The sequence below is a fragment of the Nicotiana tabacum genome, unplaced genomic scaffold (assembly GCF_000715075.1).
Source record: "Nicotiana tabacum cultivar K326 unplaced genomic scaffold, ASM71507v2 Un00011, whole genome shotgun sequence".
Lineage (NCBI taxonomy): Eukaryota > Viridiplantae > Streptophyta > Magnoliopsida > Solanales > Solanaceae > Nicotiana > Nicotiana tabacum.
In genome coordinates this window covers 503,301-523,932 of record NW_027438249.1, presented here as the reverse complement: position 1 = coordinate 523,932, position 20,632 = coordinate 503,301, and the positions used below count along the sequence as shown (strand labels likewise).

The 20,632-nt window shown below is 39.1% G+C and overlaps 1 pseudogene; it reads right to left on the bottom strand.

The window, feature by feature from the left end:
- Positions 1–12,767: 12,767 nt before the first annotated feature.
- On the bottom strand, positions 12,768–18,467 carry LOC107773314 (cinnamyl alcohol dehydrogenase 2-like; annotated as a pseudogene).
- Between the last annotated feature and the right edge of the window lie 2,165 nt (positions 18,468–20,632).

The window sequence follows — 20,632 nt, the reverse complement described above, 5'->3', positions numbered from 1 at the left end:
AGTATTACCTGTAAAAACCAGTGCGTATTTAAGATTTCTCAAGGTTTGGTTCCAGCCTTTTTCTTCTTCTTCTTCTTATTCTTCTTCTTCTTCTTCTTCTTCTTCTTCTTCTTCTTCTTCTTCTTCCCCTTTTGAACTCCCTTTTGTGTGTTTTCTGAAGCAAACCCATTTTCTTTCTTTCTTTCTTTCTTTCATTTTTTAGCTTCTATTGTTTTTGCCTTTCTTAACCTTTTGTTTCTTTGTTTTCCCGTGATTATTCAATGGGATTTTGCACAATTAACTAGCTAGGGTTTTTTCTGGTTTAAGTAATACTAAATGACAAAAATACCCCAACTTGAATATAAAGTATTATAGTATCATTACTAGTTTGGCTATTTATTCTAGTTTTTTATTTGCTTATCTAACGTCATTAATCACTTGTATTGAATTAGTCCACATATTCTTAAAACCGCATATAAATTCAATTGTTATCCATTTTTTAATGGTAAACAGTTTGGCACCCACCGTGGGGCTAAGGATAATAGTGGTAATTTGATACATATTTCCATAACACACTTTATTTTACGCTTGTTCTTTGAGATTTTAATTTCAAATCTATCTAAGAATATAAAACTCTCAATCTGCTCACTTGAAAGTTGATGCTGAATCTGGCCACCATGGTGAAAACAACAATATAATACCTAACAACGAGGTGCCCGATCAATGGCTCGAGGTACGCCCGATGGTGAAGGTGATGGAATCAATCTGTGAGTGATCTTTGAAATGTTACAAACCCTACAAATGGAAATTAAAAAACCTGATTAAAAATCCGATTAGGTTAGGTTTGAGTAAACTGCTCCCAAGTCAAATCTGGTGATCTGGTTGGTCTAGCCATGCAATAATCTCTCCACCAAGTCTTGGTAGATCAAGACAAGCGAAAAGTAGTAAAATCGACCCCATTGGTCTCCACTATCCCCATGTTCCTGAGAACCTCATGACAACTATCGAGATAATCCTGGGGATCCTCAGAAGATGCACCGCTAAAAGTAGTAGTGAAGAGCTTGGTGAACCTGTCCAACCTTCACAAAGCATCGGCAGACATAACTGCTCCATCACCGGTCTGAGCTACCATGCCCAGCTAAACTGCTCCAACTGGCTGAACTGTTGGAGTCTGAAACTGGGGAGCTTCCTGCTCCGGAGTACGAGTAGCTGGAGTCTGGGATCCTCCTCTAGCCTTAGAGATGGTTGGTGCCATAGGAAACAAGCCTACCTAGGTGACACTCTCCTAAGGCCCACTAGACGGACCAGAGCATCCTGGAGCACAGGGGTAGCAATAAACCCCTAAAGGACCTGAGCTGGGCCTACCAGGACTGTCTGGGCTGGAACCTCATCATCAAAGTCAACCTGAGGCTCCGCCGCTGGTGCTGCTGCTCTGGGCTGAGCTTTTCCCCTACCTCGGCCTCTAGCACGGTCTCAGCCTCGCCCTCTACCCCTCGTGGGAGCTGTTGCTGGGCGCTCGGGCTGTTGGTCAGCGAATGAGGAAGCGCGTGTTCTCGCCATCTACAAACAAATAGAGTAGAAATCCAATTAGCATTGAGAAACCAAACTGCACGACAGGAAAGAATAAATGTGAAGTTTTTCCTAACTCAGTAGCCTCTGGGGGATAAATACAGACGTCTCCATACCGATCCCACAGACTTTACTAAGCTTGTTTGTGAAATGTGAGACCTATGTAACCTAGATCTCTAATACCAACTTGTCACGACCCAGATTTTCCACCCTCAGGAGTCATGATGGCGCCTACTTATATGAGCTAGGCAAGCCGACTATTTGAACAAATTACCTTTTTACCAATTTATATTCTTTAACAATTATAAGGCAATAACGTGTAGACATCAAAAATTACAATAAGCGGAAGAAATGCAGTAAACTATCTAAAATATGTATCTAATACCATTGTTTCAGCCTCGACCACCCAGAACTAATGTCACAGTTTCACAAATGATCTAAGAATGCTACATACAAAGTCTAAGAGAAAAAAGATACAATGTTTCTAAACTAAGTAAAGGAAACAGGAGTAAAGGGATAGAGGGAGACGCCAGGGCCTGTGAACGCCTGCAGGACTACCTTGGATCTCTACGTGGATTGAAGGAAACCACCTAATCTACGATCCAAAAGTTGCTGCTCCGGGATCTGCACACAGTGCAGAGTATAGTATCAGCACAACCGACCCCATGTGTTGGTAAGTGCCTAGCCTAACCTCGGTGAAGTAGTGACGAGGCTAGGACCAGACTACCAAATAAACCTGTTCAATTCAACTATATACAATGGAAAAGAAGAACGGTAATATACAGTCAAGTATGGGAGCGGTACCATTTTACGGGGGAACTATCAATTTAAAATAGAAAGACCATAGGTAATTGAAAGAAACAACATATCTCAGATATCAATAAAGAATCAAAAATCAATAAGTGCACGACACCACCCTTCGTGTTTTTACTCTCGTCCTTACCAAAGCAATCAAGTAATGAAAATGTGCACGACATCACCCTTCGTGCGTTTACTCTCGTCCTCACCAAAGCAATCTAGTAATGAAAATGTGCACGGCATCACCCTTCGTGTTTTTACTCTCGTCCTCGCCATATAATCAATATAATCGGTACGGAATGGTACATCATGCGGCACGGCATCACCCTCCGTGCTTTACACTCTTTCCTTACAAATCATACATGGCATCACCCTTCGCGCTTTAACACTCTCTCACCAAAACAATACATGGCATCACCCTTCGTGCTTTAACACTCTTCCTCACCCAAAACAAAATCACAAACAATAGGGCAAGGGAATAAATGAAGTTACAATAAGAATCATGGCAAGGGAACAATAGTTCAATAATCAAGTCCCGACAAGGGAACAACATCATAAGAAGCATCAACATCCCAGCTAGGGAGATAACATTAAAAGCAACGATATCCCGTCAAGGGAGGTCACATAATAATTCTCTTATTTTTCTCACTTTTATTTCACAACTTGAGCCAATGCTCTAAAAGATTCAATTACCACTTGTACTTTCACGTTTAATTATACAACTTGAGCCAATGCTCCTCAATGTTCAAATGTCACAATTACTTCCACAAACTTTTCCCAACAATAGAAATCATCATTAAAGCATGAATAATACAACGAAGTCATAATAATTGCAATATAAGACTCACGGCTATGCTTGAAACCAATGTATAGATACTCGTCACCAAACCTATACATCGTACTCGACAAATACTACATAGAAAATAGGACTTGACTCATAATCCCTCAAGCTAAGGTTAGACCAAACACTTACCTCGATGCCACGAACACAATTCAAGTCTCTACTATCGTTTTACCTTTTGATTCCACTACCAATTTGCTCGTATCTAGCCACAAGTTACTTAATTACATCAATAAATGCTAAATGAATCAATTCTAATGCATAAAAATGAGTTTTCTAAAGTTTTACCTAAAAAGTCAAAAATCGCCCCGGGCCCACATGGTCAAAACCCGAGGTTCGAACAAAAACCCGATTACCCATTTCTCCATGAACTCAAATATATAATTTATTTTGAAATCAGACCTTAAATCAAGGTCCAAATCCCCACGTTTTGAAAAACCTAGGTTCTACCCAAAAACACCCAATTTCCCCCATGAAAACCATTGATTTTGAGTTGAAATCATGTGAAAAGATGTTAAAGATTGAAGAAATCTAGTTAGAAATCACTTACAATTGATTTGGAGAAGAAGTTGTCTTTGAAAATTCGCCCTAGAGTGTTTTGGTTCTGAAAGAGTGTGAAAAATAGTTGAAATATGTCTAAGTTATGAATTTACAGGTTACAGGTATCGCAATTGCGAACCCAGACTGTGCTAAGCTCGCATTTGCCAAGCAACTTTCGCATTTGCAAAGTTGGATTTGCGAACATCCTGTTGCATTTGCGAAGACAAGCCCAAATGGGGAGTTATCGCATTCGCGAAGAAAATCTCGCATTTGTGAGGAAGGGCTGGCCTGGGCTGTTTCGCATTTGTGACTCAGCGCGAAGCCTGCAGGCCTGCAATAGAACAGCTCAAACCTGCAATTTCCCAAGTGCAAAAATCCACCCCGTGGCATATCCAAAACTCACCCGAGCCCTCGAGGCTCCAAACCAAACGCGCACACCAACCTAAAAATAATCATACAGACTCACTCGTGCATTCAAATTGCTAAAATAACATCAACAACTATAAATTTAGCATCAAAATCATGAAATTTCTTAAGAACTTCACATTTTTCAATTTTCTCAAATAATGTCCAATTCACGTCATTTCAAGTCCGTTTCTTACCAAATTTCACAGGTTTGACTCAAATCATATATAAGACATGTACCGGGCTTTGGAACCAAAATACGGGCCCGATACCAATGGTTTCAAACATAAATTCTCTTCTTTACTTCATAATTAATTCAGCAAAATAATTTCTTTCAAATTTCATTTCTCGGGATTAGGACCTTGGAATTCGATTCCGGGCATACGCCTAAGTCCCATATTTTCCTACGGACCCTTTGGAATCGTCAAATCATGGGTCCATGTCTATTTACCTAAAATGTTGACCAAAGTCAACTCAAACTCATTTTAAAGGCAAAATTCATCATTGTTTCACAGATTTTTTACAGAATGGCTTTTTGGCTACGTGCCCAGACTATGCACGCAAATCAAATGGACAGAAGAAGGAAGTACCTGAGTCAGGGAAAAGATGGGAATAACAGCTCTGCATATCGAACTTGGACTCCCAGGTCGATGCCTTAGCGGGCTGACCTCTCCACTCAACCCGAACAGAAGGAAAACTCTTCAATCTCAACTGACGAACCTGCCGGTCTAGAATAGCTACCGGCTCATCCTCATAAGACAAGTCCTTGTACTACTGGACAGTGCTGAAATCTAACACGTGGGATGGATCGCCGTGATACTTCTAAAGCATGGATACATGAAGCACTGGATGTACGACTGATAAGCTCGGTGACAACGCAAGTCTATAAGCCACCTGTCCTACTCGATCAAGAATCTCAAATGGGCCAATGAACCTAGGGTTAAGCTTGCCCTTCTTCCTAAATCTCATCACTCCTTCATAGGCGACACCCGAAGCAATACTCTCTTACCAATCATGAATGCCAAATCTTAAATCGTACGGTCGACATAACTCTTTTGCCTAGACTGAGTTGTATGAAGCCTATCCTGAATGATCCTGACCTTGTCCAAGGCATACTGAACCAGATCTGTACCTAAAACCCGAGCCTCTCTCGGCTCAAACAATCCAACCAGCGACCGACACCGCCTACCATACAAATCCTTATAAGGAGCCATCTGGATACTCGATTGGTAGTTGCTGTTATAGGTAAACTCTGCTAAAGGCAAAAAATGATCCCACAAGCCTCCAAAGTCAATAACACAAGCTCGGAGCATATCTTCCAAAATCTGAATGGTCTGCTCGGACTGCACGTCCGTCTGAGGATGAAACGTTGTGCTCAACTCCACCTGTGTGCCCAACTCTTGTTGAACTGCTCTCCAGAAATTAGAGGTAAACTACGTACCTTGATCCATAACGATAGACTCAGGCACACCATGAAGGCGAACTATCTCCCGTGTATAGATCTCAGCTAACCTTTCAGAAGAATAGGAGACTGCCACATGAATGAAATGTGCTGACTTGGTCAGCCTATCAACAATAACCCTCACTGCATCGAACCTCCTCTAAGTCTGCGGGAGTCCAACAACGAAGTCCATAGTGATACGCTCCCACTTCCACTCAGGAATCTCAATCTTCTGAAATGAACCACCAGGCCTCTGATGTTCGTAGTTAACCTGCTGACAATTCAAACACTGAGCCACATATGCAATGATATCCTTCTTCATTCTCCTCCGCCAATAATGCTGCCGCAAATCCTAATATATCTTCATGGCGCCCGGATTAATAGAGTACCGGGAGCTATGAGTCTCCTCTAAAATCAACTCTCGAAGCCCATCCACATTAGGCACACAAACCCGACCCTGCAACCTCAAAACTCCATCATCTCCTAAGGTGACCTGCTTGGCGCCTTCGTGTTGCACCGTGTATCTGAGGACACACAAATGAGGATCATCATACTGCTGATCTCGGATATGCTCCAATAAAGAAGAACGAGCAACTGTGCAAGCTAACACACGGCTGGGCTCCGAAACATCCAACCTCACGAACTGATTGGCCAAAGCCTGAATATCCAAAGCAAACGGTCTCTCACCAACTGGAATATAAGCAAGACTGCCCATACTGGCTGATTTCCTGCACAAAACATCGGCCACTACATTTTCCTTTCCTGGATGATATAAGATGGTGATATCATAGTCCTTTAATAGCTCCAACCACCTTCTCTACCTCAAATTTAGCTCCTTCTGCTTGAACAAATACTGCAGACTCTTGTGATCCGTGAACACCTCATATGCCACGCCATATAGATAATGCCTCCAAATCTTCAACGCGTGAATAATGGCTACTAACTCCAAATCATGAACCAGATAGTTCTTCTCATGAATCTTCAACTGGCGTGAAGCATAGGCAATGGCCTTTCCATCCTACATCAACACTGCACCAAGTCCAATACGAGATGCATCACAATAAACTGTACAAGGCCTTGAACCTATTAGCAGAACCAACATCGATGCCGTAGTCAAAGTTGTCTTGAGCTTCTGAAAACTTGCCTCACACTCATCCGACCACCTAAACTGGGCACCCTTCTGGGTCAACTTAGTCATCGGGGCTGTAATAGATTTAAATCCATCTACAAACCGACGATAGTAGCTTGCCAATCCCAAGAAACTCCGGATCTCTGTAGCTGATGCTGGTCTAGGCCGGTTCTTGACTACCTCAATCTTCTTCGGATCAACCTAAATAACCTCCGCTGATATAATATGACCCAGGAATGCAACTGAACTCAGCTAGAACTCACACATCGAAAATTTAGCATACAACTGACTATCTTTCAAAGTCTGAAGAACCACTCTAAGATGCTACTCGTGCTCCTCTTAGCTACGGGAATAGATCAAAATATCATCAATGAAGACTATCATGAATGAATCCAAGTAAGGCCTGAACACTCGGTTCATCAAATCCATAAAAGCTATTAGGGCATTTGTCAACCCGAATGACATCACCAAGAACTCATAATGCCCGTACCGAGTGCGAAAAGTTGTCTTAGGGACATAGGATGCCCTAATCCTCAACTGATGGTAGCTAGATCTCAAGTCAATCTTCGAAAATACCTTGGCACCCTGAAGCTGATCAAACAAATCATCAATCCTCGGCAATGGATACTTATTCTTGATTGTAACCTTGTTCAACTACCGGTAATAAATACACATCCTCATAGTTCCATCCTTCTTCTTAACAAACAACACCGGCGCAACCCAAGGCGAAACACTCTGTCTAATAAACCTTTCTCAAGCAAGTCTTGCAACTACCCCTTCAACTCTTTCAACTCAGGCGGGACCATACGATACGGCGGGATAGAAATGGGCTGAGTGTTTGGAGCCAAATCAATACAAAAGTAAATATTCCTGTCGGATGGCATACCCAGCAGTTCTGAAGGAAAAACCTCAGGAAACTCACGAACAATGGGCACAGAATCAGTAGAAGGAACCTCAGCACTAGAATCATAAACATAGGTCAAATAGGCCAAACACCCCTTCTCGACCATACACCGAGCCTTCATATATGAGATAACACTACGGGTAGAATGACCAGGAGTCTCTCTCCACTCTAAATGAGGTAAACTCGGCAAGGCTAAGGTCACAGTCTTAGCATGACAGTCCAAGATAGTGTGATAGGGTGATAACCAGTCCATCCCAAATATGATATCGAAATAAACCATGTCCAGAAGAAGCAAATCTACACGAGTATCAAGACCTCCAATCACAACTATATATGAATGATGGACTCGATCTATCACAATAAAATTACCCACCGGTGTAGACATATAAATAAGAGCACTCAAAGAATTACTAGGCATGACTAGATACAGTGCAAAATAAGATGACACATAGGAGTATGTAGATCCCAGATCAAACAAACCTGAACCATCTCTACTACAAACTAGAACAGTACATGTGATAACTGCATGGGAAGCCTCAGCCTCAGGCCTGGCTAGAAGAGCATAACATCGGGGCTGGGCCCTACCACCCTGAACTACATCTCTGGGACGGCCTGCTGTTGGCTGGCCTCCACCTCTAGCGGCCTGAGTTCCACCTCTAATACCTTTACCTCCACCACTAGCACCTCTACCCCTACCTCTAACTAGCTGGGCAGGCTGTGGAACACTCGGTGCCTGAACCATGGCACGGGAACCCTAATGCTGAGAGCTACTCGGTGCTCGAGGGCAAAACCTAGCAATGTGACGCATATCACCACATATGTATCTAACCCTCGATAGTTGAGACTGCTGACCCTGACGAACTGAATGACCACCCCGAAAACTCTGAAGCGGCGGTGTACTAACAGGAGCTGGTGGTACACTGCAGGACTACTGATCAAAATACTACATATGGGAACCACGATCACCTGAAACACCGTGAGAAACCTGAAGTGCTGACTGAAAAGGCCTAAGAGGATGGCCTCTACCATAAGAATATCTTCATCCATACGAGGTACCACTGAATCGGCCTGAATGATAAGGCCTCTTGTCAGACCCCTGACTACCTCCCTGCGATAGAACCATCTCAACTCTATTGGACACATTGGCCGCCTCTTGGAAAGAAATCTCACTCCCTGTCTCCTTGGCCATCTGAAGCCAAATAGGCTAGATAAGTCCCTCAATGAACCTCCTCACCCTCTCTCTCTCTCTCTGGTAGGAAGTATGATAAGAGCATGACGAGCCAAGTCAAAGAATTTGGTCTCATACTGAGTAACGGTCATAGAACCCTACTGGAGACGCTCAAACTGCCTCCAATAGATCTCTTTATGAGTGATGGGGAGAAACTTCTCCAGAAACAGTTGAGTAAACTGCTCCCAAGTCAAAGCTGGTGATCTGGATGGTCTAGTCAAGCAATAATCTCCCCACCAAGTCTTGGCGGATCAAGACAAGCGAAAAGTAGCAAAATGGACCCCATTGGTCTCCAATATCTCCATGTTACTGAGAACCTCATGACAGCTGTCGAGATAATCCTGGGGATCCTCAAAAGATGCACCGCTAAAAGTAGTAGTGAAGAGATTGGTGAACCTGTCCAACCTCCACAAAGCATCGGCAGACATAGCTGCTCCATCACCGATCTATGCTACCATGTCCGACTGAACTGCACCAACTGGCTAAACTGCTGGAGTCTAGAACTGGGGAGATACCTGCTCCGGAGTGCGATTAGCAGGAATCTAGGCTCCTCCTCCAGCCTGATAGATAGCTGGTGCTACAGGAAGCAAGCCTGCCCGGGTGACACTCTCCATAAGGCCCACTAGACGGACCAGAGCATCTTGGAGCATGTGGTAGTAATAAACCCCTCTAGGACCTGAGTTAGGCCCACCGGGACTGTCTAGGCCGGAACCTCATCATCAAAGTAAACCTGAGGCTCTGCCACTGGTGCTGCTGCTCTGGGCTGAGCTTTGCCCCTACCTTAGCCTCTAGCACGACCTCGTCCTCGGCCTCACCTCTGCCCCTTATAGGAGCTACTGTTGGGGGCTCGGGCTGATGGTCAGTGGATGAGGAAGCGCGTGTTCTCGCCATCTGCGAAAGAACAGAGTAGAAATCCAACTAGCATTGAGAAACCAAATCGCACGACAGGAAAGAATAAATGTGATGTTTTTCCTAACTCTGTAGCCTCTAGGGGATAAATACAGGCGTCTCCGTACAGATCCCTCAGACTCTACTAAGCTTGTTTGTGAACTGTGAGACCCATATAACTAGAGCTATGATTCATCCATGTTGTATTAACAAAAAACATTACAACAAAACATCACTTGAACATTTGAGAATTCACTCAGGCATTCAAGCGTCTGACAATCAAGCATTCAATTCTCAAGTGCATCAAGAACAAAGTTTAACACTACTACGAACCAGCTCCTACAGTTAATATCTTGTATGTACTTAGTTGAGTTGTAACTTCGTGATTGTTCTTCATTGTAATTACTACTTTTCTTATCTAGACGCATTACTTAGGAACCCCCTGTAAACCATAAACCTTTAGTGCTTGTGTCGTGACTAGAGTTACTCATGAGTTGAAGTCTTTGTAATAGGTGTATTGCAAAGTGGCTTGTAATAGGTGTATTACAAGTTAGTGAGGGATTAAGAGTTTAATTCCTAGATTGCATAGGTTTTAACCTAAATTTGCTCATAGTGATGTTGAAATCCTACCAGTGTAGATCGTGGTTTTTAATCCTTAAAAATCCTTGTTCTATTTACTTAGTGTTTCATTAGCATTCTCAGTGGAAACTAATAGAGGACCTGGTTTCTATATAGTTTGGTGGACTCATATATTATATCAATTGGTATCAGAGCAGGTTCTTAACACCTACGAAGGATCTTCATGGCTGCTCCATCAAATTTTGAAGAAGGTCAGTCTATGTATAGACCACCCAGGTTCAATGGGCAATACTATGGGTGGTGGAAGACAAGAATGCATGATTTTATCATGGCAGAAGATTCTGAGTTGTGGGATGTTATATGTAATGGTCCTTATGTCCCAACAAAGAAGGTCGGAGACCCTCTAGTGACGATGCCAAAAATCAGGAAAGAATACAATGATACAGATAGGAAAGTTTTGTAGAAAAACTTTCATGCCAAGAAAATTTTGGTGTGTGGCATAGGACCTGATGAATACCATATGATCTCAGCTTGTCAATCCGCCAAGGAAATATCGAAAGCTTTGCAAGCAGCACACGAGGGAACCATTCAAGTAAAGCAATCTAAGATTGATATGCTCACCACTGAGTACGAGCTCTTCAGTATTGAAAACGATAAATCTATTCAAGACATGCACACAAGATTCACTTCCATCATAAATGAGCTACACTCGCTTGGTGAAATTATTCCCAGGAACAAGCCCGTGAGGAAAATTCTTAGTGTCTTGCCTAGTTCATGATAGAGCAAAGTGAATGCCATTACTGAAGCAAAGGATTTGCAGTCCCTAACTATAGATAAGCTAGTTGGAAATCTTAAAACTTACGAAATGAAGAGGACGAAGGACAGTGAAAGAAGAGAACCAAAGAAAGAAAAGAACCTGGTACTCAAAGCTGAAAGCAATGACTCAAGTGAGAAGGACTGTGACATGGCCTACCTAACCAAAAGGTTTCAGAAAATGGTAAGAAGGAATGGAGGGATACCCAAGAGAAGTTGTTCCAGCAGACTAAAATGACCTTTGTCATAATTGTGGGAAGCCATGGCATTTTATCAAAGATTTCCCTCTCCTGAAGTAAGAACACTTTAAGTACAACCCTAATAAAGCATCCAAGAGGAACCCGGTTCCTAACAAATGATTCAAAATAAAGAATGCCGCTGACAACGCTATGAAGCAAGCTCTTACAGCATGGGGAGATTCCTCCAGTGAGTCTGAAGAAGAAACTGATACATGTGACAGTTCTATGATGGCAGTTGAAAGTGAAGCAAATAAATATGATTCAATATTTGCTTTGATGGCTTAATCAGACGATGATGAAGATGATGACAATGATAAGGTAAACTTCAGGGATGTTCAGATAAATCTGAAATCCTACTCTCCTAAGAAACTCATGTCATTAACAAATGTATTAATTGATGCCTATCATAGTCTTGTAGATGATAAGAATGCTTTGACCATAGAATTAGGAGATGCCGAGCAAACCAAAGATGACTTGGTAGTCTGTGTGGTTGATTTGAAGGAAATTGTAGATAATCTGGAAAATGAAAAGAAGGTTCTAACTGAGAAAATCACTAGTGTAGAACATGAAAGAGATGATCTGATGGTAGTAGTAGTTGACTTGAAAGAAGCCATTGAGAATTTTAGTAAAGAAAAAGATATCTTAGTGGAGAAAGTGACTGTTATTGAGCAGGAGAGAGATGACCTCTTAATAGTGACTGTAGACATAAGGGAAATAATAGAGGAACTCGGAGTTGAGTGTAGGCCTGGAAATTATGAAAAAGGGAAAGAAGTAGCTAGTAAGGCATACATTAAGCTTGAAAATGAGTTAAATTCTGTGAGAACTAGTTTGTGTGCTGAACTTGAGAAAAATAGGCAGCTCCAAGCAGAATTGGAAAGAGTAAAAAATAATCTTGAGAAGTTCCTTAAGTGGACCTGGTCCTCAGATGCTAATACTGCTATGTATGTTAATAATGGTGGAAACAGGTAGGGAATAGGGTTTCAAAGGGAGAGAACTCCTTACAACCCTCATAGCAAATATTTTATTGTACCCAATAACTAGCTGTGTACCCACTGTGGGAACAATACGCATTTCAAAGAAAATTGCCAAGCGAGGGTTTAGTCTCTACAGAAAAACAAAGTTTTTGCTGAAAGAGTAACTGCTAAAAAGGGACCAGGTGCCGCTCGTTAAAAACGTATATTACCTGCATGGACTAAAAGAGCACTTATTCATCCTCTTGCTTATTACAAGGGACCTAAACTTGCTTGGGTTACTTGTCACGACCCGAATTTTCCACCCTCGAGAGTCGTGATGGAGCTGACTAGTATGAGCTAGGCACGTCGATTGTCTGAACAAATTACCTTTTTACCAATTTATATTCTTTAACAAATATAAAGCAATAACGTGTAGACAGCGAAAATTACAATAAGCGGTAGAAATGCAATAAACTATATGAAATATGTATCTAATACAACTGTTTGAGCCTCGACCACCCAGAACTGGTGTCACAATTTCACAGACGATCTAAGAATGCTAAATAAAAAGTCTGAAAGATAAAAGATACAATGTTTCTGAACTAAGTAAAGGGATAGAGGGAGACGCCACGGCCTACGGACACCTGTAGGACTACCTTAGATCTCCACGTGGACTGAAGGCGCCACCCAATCTACGGTCCAAAAGCTGCTGTTTCGGGATCTGCACATAGTGCAAAGTGTAGTATTAGCACAACTGACCCACATGCTGGTAAGTGCCTAGCTTAACCTCGGCGAAGTAGTGACGAGGCTAGGACCAAACTACCAAATAAACCTGTGCAATTCAACTATATACAACGGAAAAGAAGAACAATAATATACAGTCAAGTATCGAAGGGGTAACATGCTGCGGGGGAACTATCAATTTAAAATAGAAAGACAACAGGTAATTGAAAGAAACAACATATCTCAGATATCAACAAAGAATCATAAATCAATAAGTGCACGGCACTACCTTTCGTGTTTTTACTCTCGTCCTCACCAAAGCAATCAAGTATAAAAATGTGCATGGCATCACCCTTCGTGCTTTTACTCAGGTCCTCACCAAAGCAATCAAGTAATGAAAAGGTGCACGGCATCACCCTTCGTGCTTTTACTCTCATCCTCACCATATAATCAATATAATCGGCACAGAATAGTACATCATACACCACGTCATCACCCTTCGTGTTTTACACTCTTTCCTCACAAATCATACACGGTATCACCCTTCGTGCTTTAACACTCTCTCACCAAGACAATACACGGCATCATCCTTCGTGTTTTAACACTCTTCCTCACCCAAACGACAATCACAAACAATAGGGCAAGGGAATAAATGAAGTTACAAAAAGAATCCTAGCAAGGGAACAATAATTCAATAATCAAGTCCCGATAAGGGAACAACATCATAAGAAGCATCAACATCTCGGCTAGGGAGATAACATTAAAAGCAACGATATCCCGACAAGGGAGGCCACGTAATAATTCTCTTTTTTTCTCACTTTTACTTCGTAACTCACTTCACAACTTGAGCCAATGCTCTAAAATATTCAATTACCACTTATACTTTCACGTTTCATTATACAACGTGAGCCAACGCTCCTCAATGTTCAAATGTCACAATTACTTCCACAAACTTTGCCTAACAATAAAAATCATCATCAAAGCATGAATAATACAACGAAGTCATAATAATCGCAATATCAGACTCATGGGCATGCTTGACACCAAAATATAGATACTCGTCACCATGCCTATATGTCGTACTCGACAAATACCACATAGCAAATAGGACTCGACTCCTAATCCCTCAAGCTAACGTTAGACCAAACACTTACCTCGATACCACGAACACAATTCAAGTCTCTACTATCGCTTTACCTATTGATTCCATCACCAATTCGCTCGTATCTAGCCACAAGTTACTTAATTACATCAATAAATGCTAAATGAATAAATTCTAATACATAAAAAATAAATTTTCTAAAGTTTTACCCAAAAAGTCAAAAATCGCCCCCGGGCCCACATGGTCAAAACCCGACCCATTCCCCATGAACTCAAATATATAATTTGTTTTGAAATCAGACCTCAAATCGAGGTGTAAATCCACAATTTTTGAAAAACCTAGGTTCTACCCAAAACACTCAATTTCCCCCATGAAAATTATTGATTTTGAGTTGAAATCATGTGAAAAGATATTAAAGATTGAAGAAAGCTAGTTAGAAATCACTTACAATCAATTTGGAGAAGAAGTTGTCTTTGAAAATTCGCCCTAGAGTGTTTTGGTTTTGAAAGAGTGTGAAAAATGGTTGAAATGCGCCTAAGTTATGAATTCACAGGTTGCAGGTATCGCAATTGCGAACCCTGACTCTGCTAAGCTCTCATTTGCGAAGCAACTTTCGCATTTGCGAAGTCGGATTTGCGAACATCCTGTCGCATTTGCGAAGACAGGACCAAATGGGGAGCTATTGCATTTGTGAGGAAGGACTGGCCTGGGCTGTTTCGCATTTGCGACTCAGCCCTCGCATTTGCGAGCCAGGCTTAGCAAATGCGAAGTCTGCAGGACTGCAATAGAACTACTGAAACCTGCAATTTCCCAAGTCCAAAAATTCACCCCATTGCCTATCCAAAACTCACCCGAGCCCTCGGGGCTCCAAACCAAACATGCACCAACCTAAAAATATCATATGGACTCGCTCGTGCATTCAAATAGCTAAAATAACATCAACAACTATGAATTTAGCATCAAAATTATGAGATTTCTTAAGAACTTCAAATTTTTCAATTTTCTCAAATAAGGTTCGATTCACGTCATTTCATGTCTGTTTCTTACCAAATTTCACAGGTTCGACTCAAATTATATATAAGACCTGTACTGGGCTCCGGAACCAAAATACAGGCCCGATATCAATGGTTTCAAACATAAATTCTCTTCTTTACTTCATAATTAATTCAGCAAAATAATTTCTTTCAAAAATTCATTTCTCGGGCTTAGGACCTCGGAATTCCATTCCGGACATACGCCCAAGTCCCATATTTTCCTACGGACCCTTCGGGACCGTCAAATCACGGGTTCGGGTCCGTTTACTCAAAATATTAACCGAAGTCAACTCAAACTCATTTTAAAGGAAAAATTCATCATTTGTTTCACAGATTTTCACAAAAATGGCTTTCCGACTATGCGCTCGGACTGAACACGCAAATCGAGGTGATGCCGAGAGGTTTTTAAGGCCTCGAAATGTAGAATTTACTTTTAAAACAAAGGTCATCATATACACCCCTAGTCGTAGGTGATGGTCACTTTATTACATCTAAGCCTTAATGTACTGTGCATACACCACTTCTGAATTTCCTTTTTTTTTCCCTCCTAATCCTTCTTTCATTATTGGTTACCTTCTTTCATTATTGGTTACATCATGGCTTTCTAGCAATTACGAACTCCTATTTCTTAAAGTATCCAAAATATATGATGCAATCCAATTTACTGAGAAGTACATATGGTAGATCCAATTCTCATTTTCTTGCCCAACTCCCCCTACTAACTCTTGTTCAATGTATTGCCAACGTCAAGTACAAAACGGTACTTAACATCCGATTTCAAAAGGCGATCTAAAGCTGTATTCACATAGTCCATTGGCACGACTTCAACATCTAATATAATGTTATGCTTTGCCGTGAAATCTACCATCTCTTGTGTCTCCTTCATCCCTCCTATGGCTACTAGCTTCCTTCTTGTTTAACAAATTATATACTTTTGTATCAATCTCTTTTGGTTCTAAAAAGAATGCATGGATATGTAGAAGCAGTTGATTCAAGAAACATACCTAAAAGTAAGGGAAATACGGGTAACTCTAATGGTTTTTCTGGTGCGCCAACCATTACAAGCTTCCCATGAGTTTTCAACAAATTAATCAATGGAAGAAGAGGGTGAATTGCAGAGACAGTGTCAATGATGCCATCAAGCGAGCCTGTTGCAGCCTGCTCATATTGCATGTATATATGAAAATTAATATTCTTATGTCAAACTCCCGTTTAAGATTGAAACATAGTTGATTGATTGAGCGAGGTATAAAGTCAAAAGTCATAATATTCACCTGCATTTGGTCAGGGTCAACCCAAAAATGAGTCCGCACCCAAACGCTCAATTGCTTCTTGTTTTTTACTAGTAGATGTACTAATAACAGTCACTTTAGTTCCATATGCCTTAGCAAATTTCACAGCCATATGGCCAAGACCAACAACACCAATGCGCATTCCAGGCTTATCAAGTCCATAGTATTTCAAAGGGCTATATGTTGTAATTCCAGAACATAGTAAAGGACTCGTTTCCATTGGCAAATTCTTAGGCCAATGAACTACATAATGTTCATCAAAACGATAATATCGGAGTAACCTCCATACGTTATGGTTCCGTCAGAGTAAGTACCATTGGCTGTCATTATTTGACCAGGTTAGTAGTTCTCGAGATTATTGCTACAGTTTTTACATTTGCCACATGATCCTATAAAGTATCCAACCCCTACTTAGCCTCTAACTTTAAGCTTTTCCACTATGATACCAACTTCAATTACCGCACCGACAATCACATGCCTGGAAAACAATTGAGACAGAAACTTTATTCTCTCCTATAATCCTAAATTTGGTTAATTTTATGTAGAACCTTTCATATATCAATCATAAAAAGATATGACAAAATTAAAGTACATATTTGCAAGAGTTCAATTACAGCATAAAAAATATTTGCACCGTAGATCACTTATAATTATATTATACACTACAGGAAAGTAAGCTTTTTAGTGACGAAAAGTCTATGTCGCCCAATATGGCAACCTATCTTAAATCTATATTGTAACTCATTTGTTTACCTTTTGTGTGAGCTTAGTGGCCGCAATAGCTAATTTTTTCCATAAGCTCATCAAAAAAAATGATTAGTTTTTTGTGGCGATTTAGTTCACCAGAAAAGATAAATAATGTGCCACAAATAAATTTAGAACAGGACGCCACTCTAGCCGGCGATACAGACTCTTAGTGGCGACTATAGTAGTGGCCACAGAAGGTCGTCACTAAAAGCCTTATTTCCTATACTTTAGCTAAACGTATCCTATAAGCAGGGGCGGATCCACAGTATCAGGTGTGGGTTTCCGGAATTCAATAATTTTTATCCGAACCTTGTATTTTTGTTGATAAATTGATTAAACGTATAAATATTTTTAGTATGGAACCCATAAGCAAAATCAGGTGTTGGTCCGGTAGCAAACGAAAGAACCAGCTTAAGCTATGTTTCTGAATATTTGGCAGCCAACATTAAAAAAACTTTCTCAATTGCTTAAAGTATCACTTTTGCCCAAACGGTGGAACCCATAAGGTTCAAATCCTAGATTCGCCTAAGACTATAAGTATTTATAAATAAAACGAAAAAATTACACTGTATAGCCGGTGTAAAAATAATAGCCGAATTTGTATATATGTACATTATGTGTGTTATATATAAAAATTATATAAATTTTATACATTTTTTCGACTACCAAATATAAATAGTTTCTGGCGGCGGCTAAAAGTAACAATATCCCTATTAAAAACCTGATATAAATGTTAATTAATATGTTATCACAAGTTAGATTAGATATATTAACACGTCATCATATACAACTTAAATTCATATGCAAATAAATAAATGAAAAGTAAGAAAATTGAACTAACCCAGGTACCATTGGATATATGCTATTGCTCCATTCATTCTTGAGCTGATGAAGATGAGAATGACAAATTCCACAATACATAACTTTGAACTGCACATCCTTTTCACCTGTGGCTCTAAACCCATTCCATAACCAAAACATCCATAACTGTAAAATTGCTTTTTCTTGTTCAGCAACTGGTATGTTGAGAGATGATTTGCTAGAAGTGATATTATATTGTAAGTTATGAAGGAGATCAAGAAGTAGTGCAAGCTATAGAAACCATGAGAACTAATCCTTCTACTAATTTAGATGTTACATTGAAACAAGGTTTACTGAGATACAAAGGAAAGGTGTGGGTTGGTAATCATTTGTCTCAGACAATAAAATCTTTCAACTATCCACCACCTTGTACTAGGCGGACATTCTGGAATTATGGCAAATTATCAGAAGGGTGAAGGCAATTATGGCAAAAAAAGTTTTTAAGAAATGCAATTTAGTCCGGGTCAGCTTTAATGTAGTTTTTATTATGTCAATTTAAGTCCCTTAATTTAGTAGTTTTAATTCAATGAAGTCCTCATTTCTGTTACTGGAAATTGGACAGGTGTCTTGTCCTAGGATATGCTATAGGATCCAATGTTAGATTTTTGTTATATACGTACTGAGAAGGTTATCCATAAATTGAATACATTTTCCCATTCTCTCTCTATTCTTCTCTCTCTTCTCTCTTTTCAATTTCTGCCATTTAATTTCTGAGTAACAAGAGCTTGCTTTTGTTACAAAATTTAATCACAAACTAATTAAGAAAAAGAAATAAGACGGTGTAGTTCTTTTTCTGTAAATTGTATATTTCTAAAAATAAAATAAGGTTTTGTTTTGTTGTATCTAAGTAGGAAAAGAGTAGTAAAGAGCATTATATTGTTGTTTAGTTTCGAACGCAGGACCCTTTAAAAAAAATTTAACCCACTCTACCAGTTTGTGACGGGAAGCAACCATTCCTGCTAGTCACTTAAATGCCAGACCCCTATATATTGAGATATATAAGATTAAAAGCAACATCTTGATGCATGATATGCGGATTAAGCTCATGTCATGAGCCGAGGCGGATTAAGAATTTGAATTTTATAGGTTCTTACAATAATTTCGAGTTATATCTATATTATATTAAAAGGAGAATAGTATATATTGTGGTTAAGCCAAGTGACAAACTAAAATGAAGTCACTTGGCAATTTTAAGACAACATTAATAATTAAAAATTATAAATAGAAACATAATTAATGGAAATAGTTGATTTAATCTTATATATAATCTAAATAGATCTTAGACAAATATAATCTATATATCTATATTTATATGTATATTGGTATCTACATCTATATTTATATTTTATATCTATATATTGATCCACTCATAGATTTTCTTATATATTAACTAGAAATATGGAGGTGAAAATTAATTAAAAAGCTATAATAGAAACAAAATAAAAAATATAAAAAGACGTAAATTGAGATAACATATGACTATTTATATTTTGGAGTGAGTTAAAATATAAAATAAAGTGGCGTCTTAAGAATAAGATACACAACAAAGTAAGACAAAATAAATAAGAATTTAGGAAAGACTTAGGATAAAGTTAAAAGGATAAGAAGAAAATATAATGTATTAATTTTTATCACATTCGAAGATTTGGAAAATCTTCATTTTTAATTGGACTAAATAAATGCCTAAAGTTATGGGATATTGTAAATCCTATTTAAAACTACTTTGCCGCTTTAATTTTAGGCATTTAAAAAAGGTTATTTGCAAGAAATATATATTTGAAAGGGTAATATTGAAAGAATTTTCTTTGAAGCCGTGCTTTTTCCTAATTTAACATTGAGTTTTTTAATATTGTTAACTTCTCGGAAAATCGAAAAATTTATAAACCAAATTCCAAGAGAATATGTATATATATATATATATATATATATATATATATATATATATATATATATATATATATATATATATATGTGTGTGTGTGTGTGTGTGTGTGTGTGTGTGTGTGTGTGTGTGTGTGTGTGTGTGTGTGTGTGTGTGTGTGTGTGTGTGTGTGTGTGTGGTGGACAAGGTTACAAATAATTTTAAGTTATGGGTAATGCAATACGGACAAGAAATTAAAAGAAAAAGAGAATATATATATATATAAATAAATAATTTGAATGTAGAAATATATGGAAGGATAAGACTTATTTGATTTTTGAGAAGAGAAAGTGTGTGTTTGTGTGTGTGTGTGTATATATATATATATATAAATAAAATTTGCATTGTGATTAAGCCAAGTAGCAAACTATTATAAAGCCACTTGGCAATTTAGGATAATATTAATACTAATACTTAATTTCAATTAAATTTTTTTCCGAATCCGAATGAAAAGAAAGTGAATATTTTTGTAAAGATATTGTCTGCCCTATCTTAATTAATAAGATTTAAAAACAATTACATTGAAAGATAAAAACAACGCTTCTATCTTAATTATTATAAAGATAAAAATATAGGTATTATAAAAAAATATGATAAATTTAAACATTAATATGATAAGTAAAATTAAAAAATTAAAAGAAAAAGA